We start from the raw sequence: 11088 nt of genomic DNA, 5'->3' as shown, positions 1-11088 counted from the left end.
GGTCCCCAGCAAGGGGGCTTTGAGGCTCATGCTGAAGATGTTGCTGCTGATATGGGAGTTGGCATGCATGAGACCGACATGCCGTCTTACAGCCTTGGCATTTATGACACTCCAGGGACGTCGCAGGTGACCCCATCGGGTCAATTCTTGATCATGGGCTCGGATTTTCAAGGAGTGGAGTTGGGTAGATATTTCACTGGCCTGTCTACCACTGATGAGTCTCGACCGATCCGAGATTTTGATAGTGGGCACCGACTGAGTTATGGCAGCTCATCACATGCGCAGGTATGAGTTTATTAGTATTAATTTTATTACTGTTTTTACTATAACTTATTTATTTTGTTTTAACTTTATTAATTTACTTTTTTAGGCTTCATGCGATGCTGCGACAGATGACTACATTCAGGATCCAGACACGATTATGGTAAGACAATATAAATTTTTGTGAATTGTTATGTAGTTTTCTATACTAAGTTTGATATTATTATGTAGCCTTCTACTGGACCTGACAGCACCACCGATACATGTCATCCTGTGCCGCATCCGGCCATAAGGAGACGACTTGATGATGATGATCCTGATAGCGTACCCGGGCGGCAGGGGATGCGCCTCAGTCCAACAGCTACTTTGAGACACACCGGATGCGGGACACATTGATTCGGTCTTCCATATTTTTGTTTTTTTGGTGTAAATAATATTTTTGTGTACATTAACAACAATATTTAGTCGAATATGACAATTACTTGTTTTTAGTTCTCATTTCGTTTTATAGTTTTTGGTATAGTAACACAACAACTTAAACTTAACTTCCACTTAAATTAAAATAAAATTTAGTACAACAAACAAGGAAAACATTACTACAACACAAACACAAACATAATAGGCCAACATAATAAAAATACATGACATATGAAAATGACACTAAACACATACACGTCAATGCTCCATCCTCAGTTGTCATTTATTCTTCGCTCCAACCACTTAAATCGTTCTTCCATTTGTTCTTTTTCTTCTTCTAACTCTTTCACTCTCGCCTTCACCTCCGCAAGTTCCCGTTTATATTTTTCGTTGCGTTCCTTGTGTGCTTCACAATTCCATTCTGCTCTCCATTTTTTATCTTCCACCTCCTTCAGTTTCTCCCTCATTTCTGTAATAATTCTATCTCCCTCCTTTTGTATTCTATGCTGGTATAACAACATATTATGAAATTCCTGTAATCTATCCCTGTAGCTTTCCTGATAACATGGTTCCTCAGCCCATTCATCAAATTCACAAGTAGGTTCGTCGGGTTGCTTGTACAACTTGTTCATACAGCACCAATAGCGGCGTCCAACGTTAGCACCTTCCCACCCACAATCCATCATGCATGGTTTTCCACATAAGCAAATTGGTGGACGACCAGGTTGAGCCATTTGTGAACTATTTGCTTATAATAAAAACCTTACTTACTTTTAATGAAATATTTCTTGGGGGAAATTTTTAGCACACAAAATAACTACAATGACCCCATTATTTATAGGCTAAACAAGACACATATAGCGCCATATCTAATGGCACTATATTAGATAGCGCCATATCATGATGTTGACGAGACGACTTTATGTCAGCAGGTCACACATATCTAATAGCGCCATATCATGATGTTTTCAGCCTTTTCAGTTCGACAAGACAAGACACACATAGCGCCATATGTATATTTTGTGTATTAAATATCGTCGTAGCGACACGACAACACACATAATAAATATACCGATAATTATATTAAATTATTATTTAAATAGGTAAAAAGGGAAAGTACAAATCATAATTAACAAACAAGAAAATATTATTTCATAAATACTTAAATCGTATACATAACAACTAATTATTACAACATGAACTCATGGGTAGTTAGGTACAATAGAAGAACACCCGCCCTGAGCTTGATTATTGTTGCCACCCAAAGGACATTTTCTACGGTCGTGGCCTGTTTGCGAGCATATACCACATTTGCGTGCATATACGATATCACTAACATCCATTTGGTTCCGTATACGCGTTCTCTTCTGCACCTGTCTTTTACGCAAATAGGACTTGTTACACACCATTTTAAATGGTTCTGGGGGCCAGTAATGCTCAGAACCCACTGGTTGCAACTGACCACTATATGTGTTTAGGTATTTGGAAACACTATATTGTTGATCAATATAGTTGGTCTCCGCATAACCAACACGTTGAAAACACTTGATGGCATGTGAACAAGGCATGTGGTAGATTGACCATTTCCCACATGAGCATAACCTTGTGGATTCATTTACAGTATGTACATTATTACCCCGATTATTATGGATAGCGGTGCGAACTTCAAAAATACCTCGTTCGTTATCATATTGCAAAAAGGAATGCCAATGTGCTCGCCGTCTGTATTTCTCTAATCTCTTCATAGGCACTGGCATAAATTCAACACCCCTTTCCATCAATTTCGTTGAAGCTGCAAACCGTTGTACAAACCTCTCCGCCATCTGCTTGAATGACATACGCACCATGGCTGTGACGGGCAATCCTCTTGCAGACTTTAATAACCCGTTGAAGGATTCTGACACGTTTGTAGTAATAATTCCCCAGCGTCTGCCACCATCTGCATGCAACGTCCACTTTTCAGGATCATGTTGCATTAACCAACGATATGCTGCATCGTCTTCTTGCCTGATAGAATCCATATGCCTCCGGAATTTATGTTATTGGTGGTCTGTTGCTGCCATCCACGTCAAATCATGTAGATATTTTTTTGGGATGTGCCTTCTTGAAATTGGCCTTAAAGTGCCTCACACAGTAACAGTGGTATGCATAAGGTTCTTGCCAGGCAGGAAGGTTCTTCACAGAACTTAATATACCCCCGTGTCGATCAGATATTAGACAAATACCTGAACGATGTTTGACAACGTGCTCTTTCAAGTGGTTCAAAAACATTGTCCACGTCTCTGTGCTTTCATTTGCACAAATAGCAAAGGCTAGAGGAAATATCTGTCCATTAGCATCCACAACCACGACTATCAATAGCTTGATATCGTACTTTCCATAGACATGAGTTCCGTCTATGTATATTACGGGCCGGCAATACGGAAAACCATCAATTGCTGGCTTAAACGCCCAGAACACGTAATTGAATATATATTCTGGTTTACCCAGACTCCGCTCAAGCTTCCATTCAATAACTGTTCCGGGGTTAAAGTGCTGCAGTGCAGCCATGTAGCTAGGCAGATCTGCAAATGACTTATCCCAGTTACCATAGACTATTTCAAACGCTCTTTTGCGCCCAAGATATGCCTTTCTTTTAGTAATTGTGTGGCCATATTCCTGGTAGACTGCTGTAATGCACTCTTTGATTTTATACCTTATGGACGCTTCGATGTGCGGAATAAGTACAAGAGATATCAAGTCAATATCCAAGTTGAAGTGATTCCCGTTGAAAGTGTCCATTTCGCATGTGTGGGTGGGAATGTATTTACCCACTTTCCACATACCTGTTTTCTTCTTCGACGCACGCAACATCCAATTACATGGCCAAAACCACCTGCGGCAAATAGCCTTGTATACCGTCGGACTTGACTCCGATACCTGCATCTCACGACACTCTTTAACATTGTGCATTTTACAAGCCCTGCTTACGCGTGCTTTATCAGGAAAAAGCATCCCCTTTGCAAGCACCGTTGGTCTAGACTCATCCCACATTGCTGTCCGGATTTCATCAAAATCCCTTGTGAGAGCTTCCACATCCGGCACGGCTGGCAAGTTATCAATATAAGGAATCTCCCTTGAATGAAACGGCACTTCAGACTCGTTCACTTTTCGTGTATGGGGGGCTCTCTTCAAGTCGGGTCCTTTCTCCTCGTCCTCTTCATCACCATCCTTACGAGCAAATTGTGTCTCGTCTCCCGATTCATCGGCATTGTTATCGTAATCGCTGTTCTCTTCCTCACTCTGTTCATCTGCCAGATCCTGATGTAATACGTCGTTTTCGGGCAATTGAGTGAGTACGGGTAGTGCAACTTGCTCGTTTTCACTGCACATTTCAACAAAAATATAAGCTACTAAATTAATAAATGATTTATATATGGCTGTAGCTTTTCACTTACAAGTTGTAATGTGATGACATTCCATGATTGACGTTTTCAGTTAGGTGATGACTACCGGATGAGCCACTTGTAAAATTCATATCCAGCCGGTACCCCCTATTAAATATATGAGCATTAAAATTAATTCAATACGCAAAAATATACATAATTAACACAAATAAAAATTGAAGTTTACCACTCTTCTTGTGAATTATGGAAAGCAGGGTATAAATTGTTTTCTCGCTGCTCATTCGCCGACGGTGATAAATTTAAATCAAGAAAAATTCTTTCATCTGGAACATGTCCGGCAAAAACTAATCTAGAATAACCACCCGATGATTGGGGGTTATCTCTACTACGCACAACCTCATTTTTTGGAACGTCTTCGACCTTCACGTACATCTCCAACATTGTGATTACAAGAAATTCCCGGCATTCGTCCGGAGTCCTCAAGAAATCACTCAAAGTGTCATCATCGTCGATGTTAAACTCTGAGTAAAAAGCAACCCCTTGCGGCGTAACGGAATACGGATATCTTCCGGTTACTTTGATTATCACTGAACGTTTTCTCACACTCATTTTTTTGCATAACAACGATATCAATGTTTCGTACTCCATTGAAAGTGGGAATTTAACATTACACATAGCAGGTAACTGTAGCCCACAGAGTTATTCTCCATCACAACCTCACCCCCCAATATAATGATACTCTTATTCTACGTTCTTCAGACATAATGAAAAAATGTTGGAGAATTTAACAACAATAGAAACCAACAAGAGTTAAAAAAATATTTTGAATGAAGTTGTGGCGATTCTACGATGTTTATATAGAAAATGGCTAGCCGGGTTATTTTTTTTTGTATATAGCGCCACAAAAAGTGGCTTTATACGCATTTAAATTATTGAACCCAGACATTATTGGTGGGGTCAGGTAATTACTGTATAGAGCCATTAATAGTGGCACTATGTAAGGTTTGTCAGTATAACGCCACTAATAGTGGAGCTATACAGTAACGGTACAGTTAACGTTACTGTATAGCGCCACTATTAGTAGCGTTATATATAGTTTGGTAACTTTTTCTTTTACACTTATTTGAGTATTTTGAGTAAAAATAAACCACATTTTGGTTCCGCACTCCTAGTTAAAGGGCACTTACAAAAGCAGAAGAATGATTTCGCAAATCTCGAAGAAATCCATATATTATACTTTCAAATTGAGCATGTCGAATACGTTCCAACCTTTTGTTCTTTCTAAAAGAACTTTATCAAATATAAATTTTAAAATATTTCTTTTATCTCAATTTATGTGATGGACGTTCTTTTTTAGTTTATCTTTAAAAAAACTAATTTGATACTTTTTTATATTTAGAAATAATATAATTTTATTTTTTTTAATTTATTCTTATAAAATAATTTATAGCCATATAAATATCGATTTTTTAGATCACAAATATTTAAAAATATGTTTTCTATTAAACTTTATGCTTAGTCAATCTGTACCACATAAAATGGTATAGATAAATACTATGTATGTTTCAATTTATGTGACACACTATCTTATTAGTGCGTTGCAAAAGAATGATATATTTTTATATTTAAAAATAATTTAACTATGAACTTTTTATTTTATCCATTTTATTTTTAATGAAAAGATTTTATAATCACACAAATATTATGGTTATGCAAAATTTCTATCCTTTAAACTTTTAAGACCATAAAATTTTAAAAGTCACTTTTTGTCAAAATAAATTAAAACAGAGAACAAGGAAGGAATTTTTACCTCCTATAGCAAAGGTTAACACCTTATTTATTTTAAATAAATACCATTTAAAAAAATTATATTCTATAAATACCTTTTAAGGTTTATAGCAAAATATTTAATTTTGGTTACCTCCTAGCCCTAAGCCACTAAATACGCTAATCAGTTACACTATTTTGTTTCTCTCTCTACTTTGATACATCTCATTATCTTCCCCTATCCCATTAAAATTTTCGATCTCCTCTTCCTTCCACCGATTTTCTTTCTATCCCTTCCCACTTTCCCCTCCCTTTAAACGCTAATCAACTTTTTTTCATTCTTTTTGCTTTGTCTTCTTATGGAATTGAACTGCAGTAGAGGAGTTGGTGGCGGCTCATGACATTGCAGCAATAAAATTTCATGGGATTCTGATCGTTCAAGATTCTGATCATTTGAGTAGTACTCAAAATTTTCAAGATTTTCATCAACTTCAACATGGGAATATTGCTCATAATTTCAAGCCCAACAAGGAGATGGCGGCGGTCGTGGAAAGAGGATTCAGATTCGAAGATCCACTAAGTGACGATTTGTTTCTTTCGCGATGAAGAAGAACATTTCTTTTAATATATTTCAATGTAATTTCAACGTATTACACTATATTTTCATGATTTTCATTGTCTTTTTTTCATTGTAATTCAATGTATCTCGCTGTATCCATGTATTTTATTGTATTGTCCGTCTTTTTTTCCATTATATTTCAATGTATCCCGCTGTATTCTATGTATTTCATCGTATTCACTATCTCTCTATATGCCATGAATGTATTCATAAGTTTTTTTAATTAATATAAAATTTATGTATTCAGATGTATTATATAATTCTCTGAGGATTGCTATGTTTTTGGGGTATTTTTTTGTTGAGAATCTTTTTTATAACTGAAAATACAAAATTTGTGTGTTATAATTGAGTTTGTTGTGTTATAATTGTGTTATATTCAGATGTTTATTAGAACAAGTAGTGCAGGGAAATTCATTTAACATACCCAGTTCCTCTACCAATCAAACTTCAGTCCCAAATTTGAAACACAAAAGCTCCCATCCACTTGATAATATAATCACCCCTCTTGATTCTGGAGTTCAGACAATATCAAAAATGAGAAATTTCCTAGCCTTCTCAGCATTTCAATCCCAAATAAAACCCAAAAATATTAAGGATGTCTTGAAGGATGCAGAGTGGATTACTGCAATGCAAGAGGAACTACATCAATTTGAAAGAAACAAGGTATGGCACTTGGTACCTAGACCCTCAAATAGAACCATCATATGGACCAGATTGGTATTCAGGAATAAGTTGGATGAATATGGAAATACTACAAGTTATAAAACAAGGCTTACTGTCCAAGGATACAATCAGGAGGAAGGGATCGATTATGATGAGACTTTGCCCCAGTAGCTCGCATGGAAGCTATTAGGATCCTCATTGCCTTTGCTTCACATATGGAATTCACCCTATTCCATATGGATGTGAAGTATGTATTCCTGAATGGTTTTCTCTAGGAAGAAGTCTATATCAAGCTACCTCCTGGCTTTGAACGTCATGTACATCCTGAACATGTATTCAAATTGGATAAGGAATTATATAGATTGAAGCAGGCCCTTAGAGCCTGGTACGAAAGACTATCCAAGATTCTCTTAGAAAATATATTCACAAGAGGAAAGATTGACAACACATTGTCTTTGAAGAAACGGGGAAGGAACCTGCTCATTGTTCAGATTTACGTGGATGACATCATATTTAGAGCTACAGCTGACTCATTATGAGAAGAATTTGCTAAACTCATGGGAAGTGAGTTTGAAATAAGTATGACGGGGGAACTGAATGTCTTCCTGGGTCTTCAAGTGAAGCAGTCCGTAAAGGGAACATGTATCAGTCAACATAAATACATCAAAGAACTCTTGAAAAGGTTTGATATGGAAGCATCAAAGGTGATCGATACCCCTATTTCTACTGCTACTAAGCTGGACATGGATTATTCTAGATAACCTATAAATCAAGCAATGTATAGGGGAATCATTGGATCTCTACTCTACCTTACTACCAGCAGGCCAGGCATTGTATTTAGTGTGGGATTATGTGCAAGGTTCCAATAAAATTTTAAGGAATCTCATCTGAAGGCTGCTAAGAGAATTCTGAGATATTTTAAGGGCACATAGAACATGGTTCTGTACTATCCTTCAGGTGACAATTTCAACCTTATTGGTTATGCTGACGCTGACTATACAGGCTATGCAGTGTATAGGAAAAACACATATGGAATGGCTCATTTCCTTGGATCATGTTTTATCTCATGGGGTAAAAGAAAACAAAACTCAGTAGCTCTCTCAATAGCTAAAGCATAATATGTTGCAACTGCCTCGTACGGTGCTCATTCACTGTGGATCAAGAAACAATTGGAAGATTTTGGTGTATACATTGACTGTGTACCGCTTCTATATGACAACACCAGTGCTCTTAACATGGAAAAGAACCCGGTTCAACATAAGAAAACCAAGTACATTATTGTCAAACACCATTTTCTCAGGGACAATGTGGAAAAAGGTCTTATTTGTATAAGATTTTGCTGCACAGAAGATCAAATTGCAGATATCTTTACCAAAGCACTGAGCAGGGAACACTTTGAGAAACAGGATGGCACTGGGGTTACTTAAACCTAATTGAGAACCTGGTGCTGCTGAGATGACTATGATAGTCACAATAAGGTAAAATTGACTAAAGTGTTTTCTGACTAGGCCTAACTCACATCTATGTCGTTGCAGGTAAGCACGCATGATGATCATAAAAGCTAAAGGTACAGTGTTGAACTTCAGAGGAGAGCTGCAAAACCCTTTTACAAAACCAGGTTAGGAATCTGGTTCCTGTACCACATGCTAGTAGTAATGTATTTTTCGCATGCTTATTCAAAAGGATAGCAAAATTAATTCAACTGCCATATCATCAGACTTTTCAAAGTCTGCATAACACGTCTTATCTCTGAAATCCTTTCACTTCGTCTGCACATTACATATTCCCACAAACCTACCATTGTTTCAAAACTCTTCAGAACCTGTTCCTCTCCCCTCTTATCATTAGCTCTTTCTTCCATAAAACCCTCACACTCCCAACAGTTCTGAACAATTATCTCCCTTTGCATCTCTTTAATTTTTCCTTCAGAAATCTCTACCGCTTCTCTCACCATGGCCAACGGACAATCATCTCCTTATCCTTCCATCAACTCCACTCCCATATCTCCACCTCCCCTAACACCACTACCAGAAACTCACTTATTCGCTATCCCTGATACTACTGTACCCATATCGGTTTCCTCTTCATTTCCAGTCACCTCTACTCCTCCGTCAAACCCTGTCTCACTTCCATTTGTTTCAAACACTACTTCTTCTCCTTTTTCTGAACAAACCAAAAGATCTACTCCTCAGGCGTCAGAGTCTCTGAGGAAGATCCCAATCAGTACATGAACTTCTCTATTGTAGGCTCAATGGCTCCCACGGAGTCATTAGAAAAGGAAGAGGCACTAAATATCATGGCTATCATTGCTAAGAGTCTTATGAATGAAGGAGCCTCTCCTCTGTCTGAATCTTAAGGGAAGAAACCCCATTCATAGGGGATGAAAGGACTCTGGTGCTTTTTGAGTCTTCGGTTCATGACACCGTCACAGAAAATCTTGTTGAAGAACCTAATTCTCTTTCAGCTGAAAAAATCATGAGGTTGCAGAAGAAAAAGACTTTTGAGTATGCCTTGCAAAAGAGGAAGCAGAGTATTAAGAAAAGGAAGAAGAGATTGATGAAATAGGGGGAATTTGTGGCTGATAAACACATTCCAGTGGTTGAGGTTGATAAAGATGTTGTGTAGGAACCTAGTTCCTTAGTGAAAAGTTTAATAAAAGTCCAAAAGTTTGTGGTTGAGAAAGATTTGTTTAAAGGTGACATTGTGACTGTTGCAAGCAGGAACAAGAAGTTTGTTGAAATGTCTAGAAAACAAAAGTGGGAAACTATGGGAGGACCTGGTTCAATGAAGGCCATTCGAAGTGACATTGGCCTTGGGCAGGAGAGTATGAGAACTCAGAAAAGTCTTGTGTGGTCACACGTTTAACCCGGCAATCCCGGAGATGGCAGGTATGAGACAAGTTCTGGACTTAGGCAACAGGTGGAGAAACTGCTTGACTAAAAGTTGTCTGCAAATCCCCGCATGGACCTGGTTCTCAAAACTATTATTGCCTCATCTTCCTAGCCTCCCTCTTCTAGTTCCCCCTAGGATCCTCTTAGTGGCTAGTTATATTTTGCTCTGATATTTTGTGGCTATTATTTCTTTTTGTTTGTCTTTTTGTGATGACATGTTGGATTTCACCATTGTTGCTCCTGTTGAAACAGTCTAATTTCTTATCAATGAAACAACTCTTCTTTTGCTTGTACAATGTTTGTTATCCTTTTTGCTTATCTTTTCTATCATGTTGTGTGCACATATGTGACATGAGTTAGCTTTGTTAGACTTCTTTATGTTATTTTGTCTGACTGTATCTTTTTGTTGGTGCCAAAAGTGGGAAGAATCGATTAAACTAAAATTGTAGCAAGTAATTAAGGGGGAAGCATAGGGTCAAGGGGAATATATGCGGTTGCGGGTACCTTATCTGGTTAAGTCAAATAGTTATCAATGTTAAAGTTTGTCATCATCATAAAGGGGGAAATTGATGGGCTTAAGGTCTTTTAATATATGTTTTGAAGATCTAACAAACTTTTTGTATAGAACTAGATAAAGGACCTGAAGCATGCCTGGCACAATCATTCAAGTTAATCAACTCAAGATAATCTAGGCAGTGTGCCTTTAGATTCACAAGAACCAGATTAGGGACCTGATCCCTTGGTGTTCCCCTTACAAAAGTATAAGTCAACTATACAGTTGGAAAGCAACTGCAGAAAGTGGCTGCTTGCAACTGTACACGCAACAGTGCAGCAGACAGTGCAACAGTCACTTCCCATTGGGAAGAGGCATGTACTAACTAAGAATTGACATCACCATTGTGAATTGACATCACCATGGTGATGTCTTTTGTAGTATAACAACCTGGTGCAAGGCACAAGACAATCACTTGAGCATTTTTAGTGATATTCTTTCAAGTGCTAGAAACACCTCTCTCAAGAACAAAGTTGCTGCAAGCTCAAGGACCCGATCCAAAGATCGAAGATATCTTAAGTCATTAGGTTT

At 37.7% G+C, this 11088-nt stretch overlaps 1 long non-coding RNA gene across 1 annotated transcript; it reads left to right on the top strand.

The window, feature by feature from the left end:
- Window positions 1-203: 203 nt before the first annotated feature.
- LOC138884103 (uncharacterized) lies at window positions 204-608 on the top strand. Its single transcript, XR_011404218.1, has 3 exons — window positions 204-285; window positions 371-424; window positions 493-608. It is a non-coding gene; the product is annotated as an uncharacterized lncRNA (long non-coding RNA).
- Window positions 609-11088: the final 10480 nt, after the last annotated feature.

Source organism: Nicotiana sylvestris, chromosome 12, assembly GCF_000393655.2.
Source record: "Nicotiana sylvestris chromosome 12, ASM39365v2, whole genome shotgun sequence".
NCBI classification, from domain to species: Eukaryota; Viridiplantae; Streptophyta; class Magnoliopsida; order Solanales; family Solanaceae; genus Nicotiana; species Nicotiana sylvestris.
Note: the sequence above shows the minus strand (reverse complement) of the source record. Positions and strands in the feature narration are given on the sequence as shown.